This window comes from Amblyomma mixtum, chromosome 3, assembly GCF_055824585.1.
Source record: "Amblyomma mixtum isolate Tamu chromosome 3, ASM5582458v1, whole genome shotgun sequence".
Taxonomy (NCBI): domain Eukaryota; kingdom Metazoa; phylum Arthropoda; class Arachnida; order Ixodida; family Ixodidae; genus Amblyomma; species Amblyomma mixtum.
The window spans coordinates 112,247,121-112,266,894 of record NC_143014.1 but is presented as its reverse complement, the minus strand read 5'-3'; the positions used below and the strand labels follow the sequence as shown (position 1 = coordinate 112,266,894).

The 19,774-nt window shown below is 46.8% G+C and overlaps 3 non-coding genes across 3 annotated transcripts; all 3 read left to right on the top strand.

The window, feature by feature from the left end:
• The first annotated feature begins 587 nt into the window (after positions 1 to 587).
• Positions 588 to 660, top strand: TRNAM-CAU (transfer RNA methionine (anticodon CAU)). Its single transcript has one exon. It is a non-coding gene; the product is annotated as a tRNA-Met (tRNA).
• A 1,467-nt stretch (positions 661 to 2,127) lies between these two features.
• TRNAM-CAU (transfer RNA methionine (anticodon CAU)) lies at positions 2,128 to 2,200 on the top strand. The gene has a single exon. It is a non-coding gene; the product is annotated as a tRNA-Met (tRNA).
• Positions 2,201 to 16,350: 14,150 nt separating this feature from the next.
• Positions 16,351 to 16,423, top strand: TRNAM-CAU (transfer RNA methionine (anticodon CAU)). Its single transcript has one exon. It is a non-coding gene; the product is annotated as a tRNA-Met (tRNA).
• The last annotated feature ends 3,351 nt before the right edge of the window (positions 16,424 to 19,774 follow it).

Below are 19,774 nucleotides of genomic sequence, written 5' to 3'. Positions count from 1 at the left end.
AGATGCCAGTCTCGCCGTGTACAAAGACCTTTTTCTTTAAGTTACACACCGGTACGTTGCCCGTTAGAAAATGGTTAGAGAAAAAGGGCATTTTTGTGTCTACCGTTAATTGCCACCTTTGTGATGAACCAGAAACAATTGAGCATTGTTTCATCAGTTGCAAAGATGCAGTACTCTTCTGGGATATCCTGCAACGCACATTTAAAAAAAGAATTAATCTGACTCCACATTCTGTTCGCTATCTCACTGCGCTGCCATTTGTTGATGAACCCCTGGACATGTTCTTTCTGATTGGACTGCACAGCCTCTAGAAAACCCGCATGATGGACAGACACTGTGAACCTGTTTTGTCTACAAAGGATCACTTCAGTCGAATGGTTGTTCATCTAAGAGACGTGTATGCCCAGACTGAGTACGAACCGGAGTGACACTCACTATTAGTGATGTGCTCTGCATTGCCCCTTTTCTAGTGCATGGTCTTTTCAATATGTATTGTTTAACACTGTTTTCATAATGGCTTGTATATAGTTCATGTACATAGAACATTACATCACTGTGATAAATACCATGTTGAAGAAAAAAAAAAAGCCTCGGTAGCGCAGTAGGCAGCGCGTCAGTCTCATAATCTGAAGGTCGTGAGTTGGATCCTCACCTGGGGCAAGGCGGTGTTTCTTTTTTTTTTTAGTCCTGCTCTTCATCCATGGTTGGTAATAGTAACGAGCATTGCATGTATTCGCCATTACTGAGCAGCCTTCCACCCTCGGCTTTGCAAGTGGCTGTGCGATAAGCTGGCAGAAATGTTTTGGTTTTTGGCATGGAAAGTGGCAGGCCACGCCAGAAGTATTCTGTCGAATGAAGTGGGTAGACACGCCAGGAAAGTACCTCGGCGTGCCGCTAACCAACTACAGAGAAAGCAAAGAATATTGGGCCCATGAAACCGAACGAGTCAAAGCTCAAACAAGCTAATGGGGCGGTCACAACTTTTCCATGTTCGCAAGAGCTACGGTGTGCAACATGTTTTTAATAGCGAGGATTTTTTACGTTCTGCAAGCGTTAGCTTTGCCAAGGACTTCAGTGCAAAGGTTGCACAGAGTGTTTGCAACATTTATTTGGGCGTCAACATGGGAACGTACCAGCCGATGCAATCTGTTCCACAAGGTGCGGAACGGGGGGCTAGGGTTATCAAATTTATTTCTGAGACAGATAGTCACTAGATTCTTTTTCTTGCGTCAAGATAATGATTTTCTGCGAACTGTTATACAAGTGCGATTGTCAGAATCACTGCCTGATTATGTTGTGTCATCCATGTCTGCAGGGCGGAGTGGGTTAAGTGCTTTTTTGCAAGAAGTTGTTGCAGCAGTCCGTATTCTTCGGTCAAAATTTTCCGATCAACATCTAACCATTGTAACAAGGAAAAAGATGTACAAGGACCTGCTTGATGTGTTTCTGCCAGTGCCTGGTTATCGCAGTGCATATCTTCTGGGTCCCGAAAGGGATGTGCTAAAAAGAGTCAAAAGAATGCCGGTGAAGACTTCAGTGCGTTCTTTCTTTTTTCAATTGCATACTGGAACCCTCCCAGTGAAGCCATGGTTGCAAAGCAAAGGGCTTTTTGTACCTTGGTCAGTAGAGTGTCTTATTTGCAAGAAAGTGGAAACTATAGAACATATCTTTCTCGACTGTCATGACGCTGTTTTTCTTTGGGATGTGTTGAAGCGCACACTGAAAAAAGATTTCCCCCTGACTCCTTTTGGAATACGCTTCCTACCATGGGCAGAGCCAGGTGAAGTGCCTTGCGACCTGCTAATGTTGCTCTGCATGCACAGCCTATGGCGTAGGCGAATGGATGTCAGGCATGAACATGTTGTTGTGAATCTGGCTCATCAGTATTTCATTGAGAGCATCATGTATACTCAGGAAGTTTTCGGACAGCAAGCTCCTCAGCCTGAGTGGCTGCCTGTCCTCGACCAACTAAAATCATTTAACCCATTTTATCATCGTGCACTAGCTAGAAACTGACCTGCGCTTTTATTGTCATGTCATTGTATTTTTGTTTTGTTTGCCCGGCCAAGTCGGTAATAAAGAAAAAAAAATCCACCCTCGGCTTGGGCCGTTCGAGAGAATTCATCCGCCTCGGTAGCGCAGTAGGCAGCGCGTCAGTGTCATAATCTGAAGGTCGTGAGTTCGATCCTCACCCGGGGCAAGGCGGTGTTTCATTTTTTTTTCTTTAGTCCTGCTCTTCATCCATGGTTGGTAATAGTAACGAGCATTGCGTATATTCGCCAAAATATGGACCTTTCGCGAGCTGCCAAAATATGGACCTAATAAATGTCAGTTTGGAAGGCTTCATAAGGGTCACCGGCAAGGCGGTTTGCCTAGCACATTAAAAAAAAAAGGCCATTTTACTCTTTCTTCTTTTTAATGCGGAAACATTTCTTGGGATACGTCCTCGAGTTTTCGTGGCATATTTTGCTTCGTGTTTGAGCCTCACGGCACACGTGACAGTACTCGTCCCCGCGTCGTGGTAGATGATTGGTAGTTTTCACCTTTGATGGGGGCGGTGACCATTGTTACGTGCTAAAAAGTAAAAATCCTTACGCATGGGTTCCTTCGATGGCATCAATTCAATTCAACTCTGGTCATTTTATTTCACCATATATGTTTGAAACTATTGGGCAAAATCTGCCCCAGGCAGCCTGACGAGGCCCAACAGACCACAACAAGGTACAGCAGTGCAAATGCGTTGATTGAAGACAATATGCGAAAAAGAAAACAACTGTTCTGACACGTTCAAACACTAGTGTATACAATACAAAACATGTGGCTCTTTATGGAAGTAATACTGGGCCAACGTTGTCGGCAAGGTGTTCAGTAGACAGTAATAATACATGACAACAAATCGTCACGGTAGTTTTCCACTGTGTGGTTAAGCTAATCTCCTGCCCTCCGTTCCTGATCCTCTAATCTAGTTTCATTGTTTTCTACTTTCGTAAAACTGACATCTGGCCTGGTTTCAAATTCCAACGCGTCTTGGATCTTGGTGTGGTCCTTGTTTATTAGTGGTTGGAGGACCTGAAACTAACAGAATATGCTGTATCATCTCCCTGCTCCTCTCGGGAAGGTTTTCAACTTTTCTTTTAAATAAAGTTTATTCTCTCTCTCGCTCCCTGCCTTGCGTAAAGCAATAAGAAATATCGTTTGTGCGCAATTTTTAGCTGCAAACTTTCGCCACCCATCGCTTCTATCTCTGTGTGCCTCAACCATTCATTCAAACTGACCCTTGCTTTTTGCCCTCCGTGCTTCAAGCAGTGGGCGCCCTTTGAACAGCTCCATTAGTTGCGCTACCGTGTGCGCCTAAAACTGGCCTGCCGACTGTCGTTTGCTTTATTTCAAGTATACCTGTCTGATCCAAGCCATACAAGCGTGTTTTGCGAACTTCACGTCAGACACCTCTGCTGCGTTTCAACTTCCACGAATCTCATATTTATTACGATCTTGAAGGGATTAACAAATGCACAATAGTTTCTGAAATATACTGAGAATATATCCCGAATATATTGATATTACTCCTATTGAATTTCGCCGGAGACAACAGGCTACTGGCGAAAACCCTCGGAGTTCGTCGTGGAAACCACCACCACCACCACAAGGGAAAGATCACAAAGGTGTTTGTACGTTGACGTTTCCAGCATCGGCTCTGGAAAAACATCTTAGCGGCAGGGGTGTCTTGAATTCATAGTTGTAATCGTACTGGCTCTAGTAAGACGACAGACGTGGCTGTTCTGCAAACTCATATATAGGCAGGACGTTTGCCTTTGCTGCACCCTCCTCCGCTGGGATACAACTTAAAGAAGTACAGTAGGTGTGTGAGCGCGCCAAAAAAGATGGTAGTTGATACGTACGAACCTGCCCGGCAAGCTTGCAGGAGCAGCCTTGCACCAAAGAAAGGTTGGCCTGCGATGGGACGTTGAAGACGACTATACCAAGTGGACTCTAGATAATCGCTATATCACGAACTTTTGCCGCTTTTTAAGCGAGGCTTGTTTGCACTCTTTTTATAACTCTCTTTCCTTTTCATTATGCCTGATGGCAAACAGCTCGAATAAAAAAAAAAGATACAAGCACCCCAAAGGTGCGGCGTGCATGCAAAGAGTGGCTCGCTAAGCGCGAGCTCTTCTTGTGTATACAGTCGACTTTAATTATTTTGAAAGAATGCTGATGATCGCAGTTGCTATGCGGTTTAACGTCTCGAAGCGACACATGAGCCATGAGGGACGCCGTAGTGGAGGGCTACGGATTGATTTAGACCACCCGGAGTTCTTTAACGTGCGCTGACATCGCACAGTGCACGGGTGCCTTTGCGTTTCGCGTCCATCGAAACGCTGCTGCAGTAGCCGGAATTAAGGGCGAGTCCTCCAACCACTTGTTAGATAATCATAATGGGATATCCTTTGAACTGACCAGTCAGTCGTGTAGGTATTCATAATTTGTTTTGTGCCCTCAGCGATACTCCCAGAGTTCTGTTGAAAGTGTGCCTGAATGCTCAAAAATTTACCATGGCGCAGGCAAAGGAAATGACACCAATATTCGCTTTCCTAAATGAAACATCGATATTTCCTTTGGGCCACGTGGTTAGTGGAAAATATGAACGAGAACCCAAGGAGATGAATCCCGCCGCGGTGGCTCAGTGGTTACGGGGCTCGGCTGCTGACCCGAAAAGACGCGGCTTCGATCCCGGCCGCGGCGGCCGAATTTCGATGGAGGCGAAATTCTAGAGGCCCGTGTACTGTGCAATGTCAGTGCACGTTAAAGAACCCCAGGTGGTCGAAGTTTCCGGAGCCTGTCACTACGGCGTCCCTCATAGCCTGAGTCTCTGTGGGACGTTAAACCCCAATAAACCAAACCAAACCAAGGATATGAACACATCCACAAAAAAATGTGGAGTGAACAAATACGTTTTTTTTTTTCATTCTTAGCGGCACCGGCATGCGGCGACCGCCGGAACCACGAGTGCAGCGGAGTACGCTGCAGCGCCTAGAGATTGAGAGCGAGATGCCCTCACGGCCCGCATGCAAAGGGGATAGCCACCAAATCATTGCTATCGCATTCTGTTCTCACTGTGGTTACCAATGCGTTCTCAAATTTTTTTTTCAGATCGCAGAAGAAAAAATACGTCAGCATGGTATAAAGAAAATGAAGTAAAGGAAACTCCGCGTCAGCTCGTGTTTTAGCGTTATTTTTTTCTCTGGCTCTGCCTCTCGCTTTATTCATTTTTAACACTGCAAAAAAGAAAAGTGGTTGGGGTTTAACGAAAAGTGGTTGGGGTTCAACGTATTTAAACAGAGTAGACGTGCGAAAGCACGTATTCATTTTTCGCCTCTTCTTTCTGGCATCTGCATGCGCAAGCAACCGCGTTTCTCGCTCTTCATCAACCTCTCTCCACTCGGCTACAGCTGGCGCGGCGCTCCTCCGAACCAACTCGAGCTTACCCGAGTTACCCCGAAGCTTCACACAAGATTGGTTGGGTTTGACTGCGTTAAGTAGTGCTTCCGCACTAAAACAATTACACATCGGAATGGCAAGGACATAAGAAGACTCGTGTAATGGTGCTTGCTGCACCGCTTTTTGAAGGGTGCTCATCTGTTCAAATGCCATTCTAGGAAAAACCACCCTTAAGGTTGTGAAGTGCTCTGTTGCGCAATGAGTGAAAAAAATATTCATACACGTTGTTTCTCCGGAACGTGTGTTGTATCTTTTTGTGCCTACTTTTACTTGTAATATTTTTTGCCAGATGTCTACACGTCGATCAGTCATTTGAGCTTAGCCCTGTTATGCTAGTATTTCGTTCAGATCTCAATTTTCAAACAAACCGCCTATAGCTGTGTGTTATAAAGCACCAACTGATTAACTTTGACTCTGGCGGGAGGGCTTTAATAAAGCGGTCGCTTCTTCGCAAGATTGGGCTGTATTTCGAGAGAAGGGTGTCGGTGTTTGACTTGGCACGAAAATACTTTGTTACGAAAGCCAAACGGGCCGTCGGCGCTAAGCTGCTCTCAAGAACTGCGCTCGTTTGGACGGCAATCATGTAGTCCCTGATCTAGGGAGCTTTTCTAGTACTTACTGAAAGCTTTGTTGGTTCTTGGTTTAGGGTAGTAACTAAACTAATCCCTGCTATTCTCTAATGCTCTCAGTCGTATCTTTTACGCTTGTATGCATTTAGTATTGACCTGCCAGTCATAATGGAGGGAAATTAAAGCAGCCTATACGGGGCCTCTTACGTGAATACGGCGCAGTTATCTCCGGGCGTAAAAAAAGAACACCGCGACAGGTTCAGCCTCTCTTTCTCAGACCCGATTAATGAGCGTCGAGTTAATATACACTTTTTTTTTGGATGGAGATTGTATGATTTTAGAAGATGGGAGACGCTGGGAGAAAGCCGTCGTTATCAGGAACAGCAAAAAAAAAAAATCGTTATGCCTCAGTGGCGCCGTAAACGTGCAACATTTTCATTGGAACTGTTTTATATTCATTCGCTATCAATTTCTGCATTGGCATTGAGGGTGTATACCTTTGTTTTTCGTCCTTGTGTAGATGTGTGCATAAGTGTGCTATGCTCGATTCGGAAGGCTAGGGCGGATGTACGTTGTGATATCTCATTGTTAACCAAGTTACCAGACCCCTCCCCTGTCTTCCACGCTGTCAATATACGACGCAGTTATTGCGTCAGCGTGCAGCGTGCTGCTATTCAGCGCCGCGCTCACTTCGTCAGAAGCATCGCGTATGCCCTAACAAGGTACAATGAAAATGCCTTCCGTTCCGAAAAGCGAGAAGGGCAACATGGATGAAGCAAGAAGGCGGGCCACGCACTTGCCCTCTTTTCGTGCACTTCGTTCTCCTCGAAGGCGAACACTGGGCTGTGTCGCTTCACAGCGCTTTCTCTCATGCTGCTTTTTAGTGCAAAATGAAACTGAGTGCTGTAAAATATGACGTTGTTGTGGTTAGTGTTACGATTAGGCTTATTGAAGCAAACCGTTCTTCGAGCTGCCTCAGCGTTGCCTTCAAGCATGGCTCCTCCGCCGGCTGGGTTTCTTTCGTCGTGAGAAAAGGCTTTTTTGTAAGAATTCTTAACTCCGATAGGTGGATTGCTTGGTTGTCATCGCCCGCAGGCTATGCATACCACTGCTGAAGCTTGTTCACACCCGTTCATGGTGCTGCGCTGCACGACTTTAACCCGCGATCACGTCCTGCAGTGTGTGCCAAATTGCCAACAGATAGCCGGTTCCTGCCACTTGCGTGTGACCAGCGTTTATTCTACTTGAAAAAAAAAAAAAAACATTAAAAGTCTGTTCCTTTCGCACTGGGGTGAATTGATGAACACCTCCTCCTTTCTCGTAACTAAAATCATCCTTGACGGATGACACAACTATGGCATCGCGGTCACTTTATCCACTGCGTGATGGAATGCGTGAAATGCCTCTCTCTCTCTCTCTTCTTGAAAGTGAACCTTGCATGCAAAAGAACCCACGCACACTCCCGCTGTTGCTCCGAGGCTGTCTGCCGAATTCCTGTCTTGCTGCCATCGTTTCGTACATGAGCCATATGTTAGGGCACCTACTCTACCGCATTTACAACAAGCTGGCTGCTTGCCAAGCAGCACAGAATGAACGAAAAAAGAAAGAAAGAGAGCGTTGTTAGCTTACGCATCTAAATAGCTTTCTGGTTTGACGAAAGAAAAGAATAAAGGAAAGGAAATATTGTTCTCTAATGTGCCTTTGAGAGGTATATATAGGAACCAGTGCATCCCTTATGCCATGGTTGTATGACTCAAGATGGTAGCGGCTGCGCGGCTGCGTCCTAAACAGGCTCGCTTGCCAGCCTTGAAAAACCGGCAGGGAAAATTTGTGACTAATTTTTGCAGTCGACACGATCCGTTCTTGGGCCTCCGCAAGTTTGTTCTTTTGTTTTCGTACTACATTAAAAACGTGTTTTAGTTGTCTATATTCAGTTCTTCATTCAATCCCGGAAGCGATGTATATACTGCACAGCCCTACTAGCAGTAACTGCACGTGCAGTTACCAATGTGGCACTGAGACCACAAGACGTTCAAGCAGAACGAGGTCAAGCAAGATGTGCGCTTGGGCTAGTTTGCTCGTGGCTGCGTATAAATCAGCGTGAGGACGAGATAATAGAAGCGAACTAAACCAGTGCTAACACCATCTGCTTGTTTTGACTAGTTTTCCAGTTGTTTGTAAACAAACTGTGAAACTCAATCTTAGCGCAATAGATATCGCGGTGCGTAAAAAATACAAAAAAGCGAAGAGGTTTTTAAACGTCGTCGTCGCGCAGCCTTGTCGGGGCTCGGAGCGCATTGTGCTGCTCGAGTGCCGGCCTCCGAAGAGAGGCCGAATGGTCTGTCTTCATGTCACATCTGAAGAGAAAGGCCATCTGCAGGGAGTGGTAGCAGGGAGCGCAGACAAGGGAGCGCAGACACCGGGATCTTTATTAGTAGGAGCGCAGCCTCTGTTTTATTTTTGTATAAAGAGAAAAAGGATCGCAGCGGACGCTAGTGCAACTTCGATTTTTTTTTCTTGTCAGAACGAGCAATATCAGCTGGTTTTCATTCAGAGATCGAATGACATCTTGTTGCGAAATAATATTTTTTTCTTACCGGAGGCAGTATTTAGATACGCCATGTGAAACTATTTTTGTAGCAGATTTCAACTGCATTATCGGTGAGAAATAAAGTAGGTAGGATTCATCTTAATCCGCTTTCGGAAACTTCTACAAGGTTGTGAGTTGTAGGGCAGGCATGAAAGCTCCGGTCCGGAGGTGTCCACTCTTGCAAGGGGATCGTCACGCGAGGCACGACCGGATTTGTGCGCCTGTAGCGAACTCTTTCTCTTATGACATATGCTGTATTGAAACGGCGGTCAGATTTTTAGTCCCTGGAGTTGTTGCGACAATTATTGACATCAGAAGGAAACTCCAAAACAAGCGCGAGCATTGGAATGTCTGAAGCAGACAGAAAGGTGGCTGTATATAGCTACACGAGCATTGAGAATATGATAAAGAAAAGAACTGAAAACGGAGGCATAGACGTGGTGGCGGCGAAAGAAGAATGCAAGGTGTTTTCGTTCGCAAACGGCCAGGAAAAGGCGGCAGGCAAAACGAAACGGAAGATTGCGCTGACGCGCGCACTCCTTATCAAATATGAAAACTGTAGCCTTGGTTCGTTCGCTCAGGAAATAAAACAGTCTGATGCTCCGCTGTTATCAATCTTAGAAAAGGAATTTTACGGTGCATGGTAGAGCGGAATCATAGCAGAGAGGCGAGTAACGACTGAGAGCAAAAAGAAAAATGAGGAGGCGGAAACGGAATAGGCGCGTCGCAAGACGGCAGCAGCGTCCTTGCCGCTCAGATTGAAACTATGAACGCCTTTACACAACCGCACCAAAATTTGAGAATGGAAACGAGGCGTGCGGCCAGGAAGCTGTTTGGGTACACGCTACAACGCTGCATTGGACGATAGGCGAGGTAAAGAGCAAACAGACGAGCAGGTATCGGACAACGAAACAGAAGAGGCTTCACGTAGACAAGCACGGAAAATCACCAGGATTTGATGCCACCGGAACAGCGCTCTTCGAGAGAAATTTGCTTGCTGGCAGTCGGGGCCAGTCCTTCGGGTCTGCTGCCACCGCCTATGCGAGAGGGCCTCATAGTCCGTGTGCCATCTACGCAACTAAAAGCTTCATAGCGGCCACTTTTAATAGTACAGGGGGATAAATTTGTCGCATTTCATCAATCGCTACGAGGACGTCGCAAGTCCATGGCTACAGTAAAGAAAAAAATAGTAAGTCCGTGGCTGATTTTGTTTGTTTTGTTGGGTGCCGAACCATGGGGCTCATTTAGCATCCCGTATACCGCTACCGCATACCGCGAGCCGCTAGTCACCTGCCGGCACTCGGTGACCTGCGAATGCGCTCTGGCGGCCCACGGTATGAGATAAGTGGCAGCGTGTGCGGTATACGCTGTGCTAAAGGTCTCTATTAGCAGCACGGTAAAGGCCTTGAATGAAAGTAAGCACGTTCACAACAATCCACCGCCCTGGACAACCCATTCTGCGCACGTGCAAGACGCGTGCCGCAGACGTGCGTGAAATACCTGAAACTTGTCTTGTATTTGTCGAAGAAATCAATTTTTGTCACATGTGTTCATTTTTTTTTCTCCGCTTCGACCGACGGCTTAAAGGGATAGAGACACAAAGTTTTTGGGTGTCCTTTTTTTTTTTTGCTTTGAAAGAGGCCCACGAGCCTCGTAATTATGAAAATGAGCTGAAAACACCAGTGCGCAGCGTGAGTAATTAATTAAAACCATTTTGCACCGGCAGTTTCGGTCTCGGTCGGCGGGAATGCTAAAGTGCACCTTGAAGTCACGGTCGACTGGCCGCCCCGGACTACCACAATACTGGTGATGCCGGCGTCGCCGGCAAGCACTGGTTGTGCCTGAGAAAAACCGCTGTGTTTGGTGACGTCACAATAATTAGGGCAAGTGCACTTTGACGTCACTCGGCATGGGTAAAATGCCGAGCGGCTCCTCGGACAGCTTTCAAAATAGTATTTAAATTTGTTCCACGCAACGGCTGCGCAACTGAAGCTTGCTAGAAGGCACCTCCTTACGCCCGTGAAACAAATCAGATCGTTTGTTTGCGTTTGAAAGTTGGAATAAATAAATAAATAAATAAATAAATAAATAAATAAATAAATAAATAAATAAATAAATAAATAAATAAATAAATAAATAAATAAATAAATAAATAAATAAATAAATAAATAAATAAATAAATAAATAAATAAATAAATAAATAAATAAATAAATAAATAAATAAATAAATAAAAAGCCCATGAGCTCAAAGTATAGACTTCGTGGCGGATACTGGTTGCGCGTTTTCAAAACTGGTTCGTCGTTTAATGAGCTGAATGCGCTGCCATTTTCAGCTGTTCTGCGCGCATCTTCCATGTGCCCGTAAGTGGCGTCTCTACTAAAATGCGGTGTTGTGCCGGAGTACACAGCATTGCAGATACCCATTTTCTAAATGTCACTTCATCAGCACAAATAGCAAACTCTTGACGTGAAATGCGCTGCTGCATCGAAGAATCGCGTCATGCCGTCATGCCACGCGAACCAAGCGCTGTCTCACCCCGAAAGTAGACCAACTGCGTGGATACTGAATTACGCATTTAGTCACAGCCCCGTATTCACGATTTTCGCGCACGCTTTGAAAGAAATGCGTTTTACTTCCTTTTTCTGGCGTAGTTTACTGTCTCGCAACGTTCTGTGTCGGGAAGGCTGAATAATGGAACCTCAACGCAGGAGTATGGTTTTGGTTTATGGGGTTTAACGTCCCAAAGCGACTAAGACTATGAGAGACGCCGTAGTGGAGGGCTCCGGAAATTTCGACCACCTGGGGTTCTTTAACGTGCACTGACATCGCACAGTACACGGGCCTCGAATTTCTCCTCCAAAGAAATTCAGCCGCCGCGGCCGGGATCGAACCCGCGTCTTTCGGGCTAGCAGCCGAGCACCATAGCCACTGAGCCACCGCGGCGGCAGGAGTATGAACACAATAATTTTCTTTCTTTTTTGCATCCTCTTTATAGGAATGCGCAAAAAAAAAGAAAACCCGCTGCGTTGTCTAAGTTTCAAAGGTGTATACGTGTTTTGCTGCTCAGCACAAGGTCTCTGGGTAGAATCGCGGCGTTTGGGGCCTCCTTCAGAGGTGGCGAATTGGGAAAGCGCCCGTGCGCTGTGCGATTTCAGTACACATTAAAGAACCCCGGCGGGTCGAACTTCATGTGAAGTTCAACAGGATAGATAAGCGGGCGAGTTGGTGATACATAATGCAAAAAAAAAAACAGCGCGAACAAACAGGGACTAGACGAAGAATACACAGGAACAAGCGCTGTTCCTGTGTATTCTTCTAGTCCCCGTTTGTTCGCGCTGTTTTTTTGCATTATGCTTCATGTGAAGGCCTCTATTATGACATCTATCATAGCCCGCGTGCGTGAAGCTTCGAGATGTTGAACCACCCATACCATGCCGCACGAAACAAGGCAACAGTGACTGAAACCAAAGAAAGGAAAGGGGAATGTCAAAAAGGCTCAGTCAGGAGGTCAGTCACCTCCTTTTATCTTGCCCCGTGAGCACTAACTGTATATTGAGTGAAGGAGCAAATAAATAAAAATGGATTTTTTTTTCTAGGAGGGTGTTGATTAGGATGATATTAAGTTGCGTAATTGCTTTAGATAGAAGGCAATTTAACTGAATAAAAGACAACCACGCCGCCTGTGGGATCCGATTATACGATCTTGGATGTCGTGCGCAGTGCTCTACCAATTGAGCAACGCCGGCGGCTGTCTGCTCTTCTACTATCGAGTGTTGTTCGTGTTACCTGTAGCCAAAAATACGCGAAAGAATCGATGCGCGTTTTAAGTGCTAGTGCGCTATATTGGAGTTGTCATTTGGTAAGACTGAAACAGGTAATTCTTCCCGGCTGTAAAATCTCACTTCACCAGAAGCACAGTCGGCCACAGACTGTTGCGCATTTATGACAACCGCCGCTGCCTGGTGGGCCAGATACAGCTGTTAAAGACATGATGAGTTAAACATGATCCATGGGAATGTGCACGCACGACAAGGTAGGGTTAAGAGCTCTAGCCCACTCGTAAACGACACAACTATACTCACTGGAATGCCGGTTGAGTGCTCTAGACAGGTGTGTGGACAACTGTACACTTGATTCTCGTTATAACGAAGTCGAAGGGGCCCCGCGATATCTTCATTATAGCCACTGCTTCATTACAGCTGTAGGCGACCTTGGTCGCGACTGTCGCACGTGAACAGGCTTGTGTGCCACCGTGTGGACTGTGGGCAACCGGCTAGCGTTTAGTATGCCACCGCTTTTGTTGAGGGAGACTTCAACACACGCACAGCGCGCCCCTGGCGCGGCTGATTATAAGTACAGAAACTCAACATGTCAGCATCGTCAATGCGCCCCCATTTTTTTTTTTCGAGGCCCGCACTGGCTTCAGCGCCTAGAATACGGGTCTTGGAGGAATAATATCGTAGGTGAGAGACGGAGACCAATTCACAAATTTAGCCCCGTTTTCTAGGCGCTGAAGCCGATCCGGGCTGCTCTGAACGAGGGCACGCGGCGGTGATTTCGGCCGCCTGTTTTCATTCGATTTCCTTCAAAACTTACTAGTATGCTGGCTACAACACTTCATTGCATGACATCAATGTCTTGTGGAGAATGGACACGCCAGATGGAAGGCTTACAAAAAACAATTCAAAATGGCCCCCAGATGCTCAGCTTCTTCCTTGCTTCTTTCGAACCACGAGCGAGAGTGTTAGTGATTGCTTCTTTGAGGCAGAGGATTATCGATAACGTGGTCAGAGTCACGTCGAAGTCTTTCGCTATCTGACGCTTCTTCCCAGCCGATATAACTGCTTTGACCATGGCCATTATCTGGTCAGAAATTGTATTGCGCATTCGTTTTTCGCTGCTGTTATTAGCCTTAGCCTTGTGAAACCAGCGCAACGGCGGTTCCGTCAAGCATACCAAACGATCAACGAAGATGTCAAGCAGCGAAAACCGAAACTATACTATATCTTGAAGACCAGCGCTAAACAAACAAAGGACCAACAAAAGAGAAGGTGACGCGGGCGCTGTCGTCTTCTCTTTCGTTGGTCCTTTGTCTGTTTAGCGCTGGCTGGTCTTCAAGGTGAACTACTTCCAACTCGCCCAATACAGCGTGCCGTTAAACTATACTACACACGGCACCTTAGAAGCACAGCATGCTCGAAGCGGGCCGTCCGCTGCGAGGAGGTTGGAGAAAGGAGGAACCCAATGACTATGGCAACTCTCGAGGCGCAGCAAACGCGGACATCTTTTAGCGGGGTGCCCACCGGAATTTCGGCGTAGATGGGTCCGCGGCGTCAAAATTTTGTCACGTTAAAGGCGACGCCGACGAATCTTCCGGAGAACCGCACATGCAGGCCACTCAAAAGGCTGGGAAAGTTTTCCGCACGTTTTGTTCGGTGCTCGACGGAGCGGATTATGCGCAATAATTTCTGTTTGTCCCGTCGAATGCGTACGTACAGAAGGGCTGAGCGCCGCTACAAATCAATATGGTCGGCGCAAAATGGCCAATAGGTTTCGCTTGAAACTCGAAATATCCTGTTGTAGGAAATTTTTACTTCGTGAAAACAAGATATAGAATTTCATTTCATTTGTTTAATTCTGGTTACAGAAACCGAAGACATATCGAACAATTCTGGTCAAAAGCATTTTTGAGCGGGAAGCCGTTTAGTAACGCAGTTTTTTCATATAATGTAGGATTTCACTATAACAATCAATATATCAGCTGAGCATCCGACGCCAGTCTTGCATTTTTGTTGCGAAAGCAACACTGCGCTAGGTGTGAGCGATTTCGCGCAGCCCCGGAGAGCCCCAACTGCGCATGCGGGAGGAGCGAGTGACGTCAGGGCAGCGCGGAGCCGCCGCCGACTCCTCCGCTACGCCGCCGCTGCGATTGCCGCGCCGTTGCTTCCGCAATTCCACTCGGGATGGCCAATGGTCAAACCACAAGCATTTTGTTTCTATCATCAAAAGCTTTCCCAATTGGCTTTTTATGGCAGTCTTGATTGTTCGATGCAATCGGTGGAAACAGTTTAAAAGAAAGAGTTTGCTACGTTTCAGAAGAATGGGCCATTACCTTCAATGTTTCCATAATAGTATATTAAAATTTTCCAGTTTTCAAAACTTTTGTCCGAAAATGTTGGACATGGGCAAAAAGCAAGTAACCTGACGAAGGTCTCTGCTCCGTATGCAGTTCGGCGCACTGGTATCACGAACATGTAAAACCATAATTGCCTTCACAAATTACTTGCATTTACGTGACATTAAATGCCCATGCTATGCAGTATAAACGGCCTGAGATCGTTTCTTCGAGACATATAGGAAAAAGCTTAAAAGAACACACGTCTAGGAAACTTCTCAGACGAACAAAACATGCAAAGTGCCAGATAGAAAACGGATTTCAGTTGGCAGCACCATTTTAGATAAGAATAGTCACGTATGCATAGTGACGCAGTGAAATTATTAATCAGACGACAAAATTCTTGCTTCCCCTTTATGCAAAAAGGGGCAAAAAAGCAACAATGAAACGCCCTTATACGAACAAAGCACAGGAAAAATAAATTAAAATGAATTCAATATTTTCTTCTAGCATGATTTTCTTGAGTAACTTTTGGGGAATTGGCTTGTTGACAGAAAGTAGTTTTTCAGTGCGATTTAGTAGAGACGCGTTGTTTGATACTGTAGGTGTTGCGTCCCATAATGTGTCCTAACTCTACGGATTTTTCTGTTATATGGACGGAAGCAGCAATGCTCTGTAGGAGATATTGCTATGCTGTAAAATTGGTTGTTCTGTACTTGTTGAAAGAGCCTATAACAGATGTTTGGTTAGCCTTTACTAGTGAATATTTTTTGAAAAGTGGATTTGTTGATAAATATTCCGGATACCTATGGTAGTTTTCAAATATGCGCAAGACTCGTTTTTGTAGATAGCTTCTGTAGATGTAATCAGCCCATGAAAATTGGCCTGAGTGGTTCCACCATGTAGTTATTCGAAACTATGTCAATGAGAAAAAAAGTCCAGAAATGTGTGCCTGAATGCTGGCGCGCGTTGAATTACGGATAAATGTCCAAGACATTTAATCCCATGAACTCAGCCAAAGACAGGCTGATGATTTTAACAATTTGTCTGTGTGAAAGTTAGCACTTCTTTTGTATGATCTTATTTTGTGTTTCGAATGAATGATTCAGGTAATGAAGAAAAAGAAGCCTCGGTAACGCAGTAGGCAGCGCGTCAGTCTTATAATCTGAACGTCGTGAGTACGATCCTCACTCGTGGCAAGGCGGTGTTTATTTTTTCTTTAGTCCTGCTGTTAATTTATGGTTGGTAATTGTAACGAGCATTGCGTATATTCGCCATTACTGAGCAGGCTTCCACCCTCGGCTTGGGCCCTTTGAGAGAAGAATTCATCCGCCTCGGTAGCGCACACTTTGGTGAGGAGTGTATATGCTGCACGCGAAGAACCTCCAAGCTGGCTGCCGTGCCTAGATGCATGTGTGTGCCTCCCTGAATTTTGATGTTTTGATGGGGATGCAGTGTTGATTTAGGGCTATGGCGGGCTCGTATTAAGCAGCCCGGTAACTTGAGACGCGAGCCAGTTTGATTGAAGTTTTCCCCCTTTTTACGGAAGTTCTTCCATGCAATAAAGAAAAAAAAAGCCTCGGTAGCGCAGCAGGAAGCGCGTCAGTCTCATAATCTGAAGGTCGTGAGTTCGATCCTCAGCCGGGGCAAGGCGGTGTTTATTTTTTCTTTAGTCCTGCTCTTCATCCATGGTTGGTAATAGTAACGAGCATTGCGTATATTCGCCATTACTGAGCAGGCTTTCACCCTCGGCTTAGGCCGTTCGAGAGAAGAACTCATCCGCCTCGGTAGCGCAGTTCGAGATTTTTGTTTCTACGTGATCAAACCTATCCTCTCTTGCGCACAATGTTGCAGGTGCGCTTAGGCAGTGTGTTACCGGAATTTGTTGTGTCCAGTTTCCCAGCCACGAATCGTGCTGTAACTGGGTTTTTACGTGAAGTTGTGGCTGCATTTCACATTTTGAGCTCTCATTTTTCGACAGAGTATCTGACTTCTGTACCCAGGAAAAAATTGTACAAGGATTTCCTAGATATCTTTATACCTGTACCCTTATACCGATCCTTTTACTGCGGAGGCCCAGGCAAAGATGTGCTAAATCGAGTTAAGAAGATGCTGGTAAGACCGAACGTCAAATCCTTTTTCTTTAAACTACACTCTGGTACCCTTCCGTTGAAAACATGGCTAAACGATAAAGACATTTTCGTACCATGGAACGTCGACTGCACACTGTGCAAAAAACCCTAGACCATCGAGCATGTGTTTATCGACTGCTGGGACCCTGATTTCCACTGGGATATCTTACAAAGAACGTTAAAAAAAGACCTCCCTGTTACTCCTTATGGCATCCGGTTCCTACCTATAGAAAGTGACGAAGTGCCATACGACATGTTTATGCTACTGGGCTTCCACAGCATCTGGAAAACGAGGATGGCGGCTAGGCACGCAGACGCAAATGTGCGACCAGTCAGGGAAAACTTTATAGAAAGTGTAGCCTCTCTGAGAGATGTTCTCCGCAGTCAACCTCAGCCACCGGACTGAGTGGCAGTTATGGACAAATTGATCGACATGAAAATGTTTTAATCCGTCGCCTCAGCCAAAGTTTGGCTAGCGATTTTTATTCCGGCGCATGTATTGTTTACCGGCAAGAAAGAAAAAAAGAAAGCCTCGGTAGCGCAGCAGGAAGCGCGTCACTCTCATAATCTGAAGGTCGTGAGTTCGATCCTCACACGGGGCAAGGCGGTGTTTTTTTCTTTAGTCCTGCTCTTCATCCATAGTTGGTAATAACAACAAGAATTGCGTATATTCGCCATTACTGAGCAGGCTTCCACCCTCGGCTTAGGCCGTTCGAGAGAAGAACTCATCCGCCTCGGTAGCGCAGTAGGTGGGTACTTCCGGACGCAGAAGCGAACGGACGTGTCTCGATGGGCTCCGTCGGAGCGGGTTCAGCGGCCCAGTCGGGCCGCGGTAACAGGATTTTAGACGACAAGCGAGAGCAAAGGCACTTCAGAAACACCTAGAAAGCGATCGTAAAGCCGTTTACGTAGACATTTGGGCCTACCCCACGCCGGGAAAGTTCTCAGTCGCTGCGATTGACCACCAACTAAAACCGGCTCTCCAAGCTTCTATCTATGCAGAAAACCCCTCCTCTGCAGAGGCTCTGGCAATAGCTATCGCCATCAAACATAAATACCAAAGAGGAGAGTCCTCCCACGTTATAACAGACTCCCAACAAGCCTGCCGAGACTTTCTTAATGGCACGCTTCCCTCAAGAGCAACACAGCTACTTGGCAATCTCAGCCAAACACACAGACTAACATCGACACCTGGTCACGAAGGGCTAGCTGGAAATGAGGTAGCCAACGATCTAGCCCGAGATTTAACCAACCGGGCGGATCCTCATCCCTACCCCACGCCCATGCCTAGCACCTATGGTGACAGATTAGAACATATTCGGCTGGAACGCAGAAAATACCCACCCCCTCATATAAAACTAGACTCCTCCGCAGCCATAGACTGGAGGAAAATTCAGACCAACACTTTCTCTAACTTGTTCATCCTACACAAGATTAGCCCCACTCAATATCAGAATACATGCCCTTGGTGTGGAGCTTGCCCTACGCTCTACCACATATCGTGGGAATGCACAACGAAACCAAAACACTTAACTGTATCCAACCCGACATATGAGCAGTGGGAGGTGGCCCTGACCACGAGACCCTGGATCAGCAACTTAAGTTGGTTCAGCAAGTCCGTCAGTCAGCTAAAGCCAGTGGCGCCTTGGACTAGGGGTGCCACCCAAGTTGCTCGAGCAACCTTCCTCAATTCAAATTGAGGAAGGTTTTCTCTCTCTCTTGGACACTGCTGACCAGGATTATCAAGTGATACTGCCGCAACTGCCATCAGGTCAGATTGTTTTGAACAGAGTTTTTTTGCACAGCGATGTGTCTTAAGATTTCAGGGACGCCCTTGCTAATCTGGGAGCACTCCCAGATGTTATCGCCCTGGGGGCGTACCAAATGAACCATGTGTGGGCGATAACTATCAAGACAGCGGAAGCGGGGAAGAGCATGCTCGCTAAAGGCAACATGCTGGTGAAGGAGCGTCGGTGTCTGGTTATAAACCCGAACAACGAAGACGTCACGCTCAAGCTCCACTGGCTCCTTCATGGAGTCAGCGACGATGATGGGCGGGCTGCGCTGCTGGCTAATTATGGCAAGGTAACTGAAGTGACCAGGGAGAACTGGCGTATCTACGGCATTACCGACAGGTCGTCGACGACGCGCTTCGTCGCCCTGAAGTTGAAGGCCGGTGTCAGTGTGGAAGATCTGCCCCATCAGGTGCGTGTGGGCGGGGAGCTGGCCTTAGTTTTGGTACCGAACCGGGCACCCTTGTGTTTGCGCTGCAACAGTGAGGTCCATATACGGCGTGATTGCAAAGTCCCGCGCTTTTCCCGATGCCGGCGCTTTGGTCACAACGACACGGACTGCGTTAAAACCTACGCAACCATCACCGGTGAGCCGAAAAAGAACGATGTGACAGAGCTCGTTATGGATGACGAAGACGCTGAAGAGGCTGTGTGAGGGCTGGGAATGTGCCCGTGCAGTCTCCAACGGGCGACAAAGCTGAAGCCGCCGAGGACACTCAAGGCGCCGTCAGCAAAGGCGACCAGCAAGATCAAGGCAACACCACCCCCTCGGGGGCGGGGACTACGAAAGAAGACTCCGGCAAGGAGTTGGAAGTAGTGTCGACGGTGGGTTGGTGGGATGGTGAGCAAACCATGGACACCACGAGTGGAGTGCCAGGAAAAAGAGTGCACGAGGAAACAGTCGTCGCGGGCGACAACGCCGACTTGGAAACGACTCCCAAGACGACCGCTACTCGGCGGCCGACTTTCAGGCCCAAGCCGAACATTCCGCCCGACCGCAGAGGGGGCGGCACGGAGCCCTCGTAGCAGCGTGGGCCAGTCTTGTTCCTGCCCACGGAACTGCAATTAGCGTGCA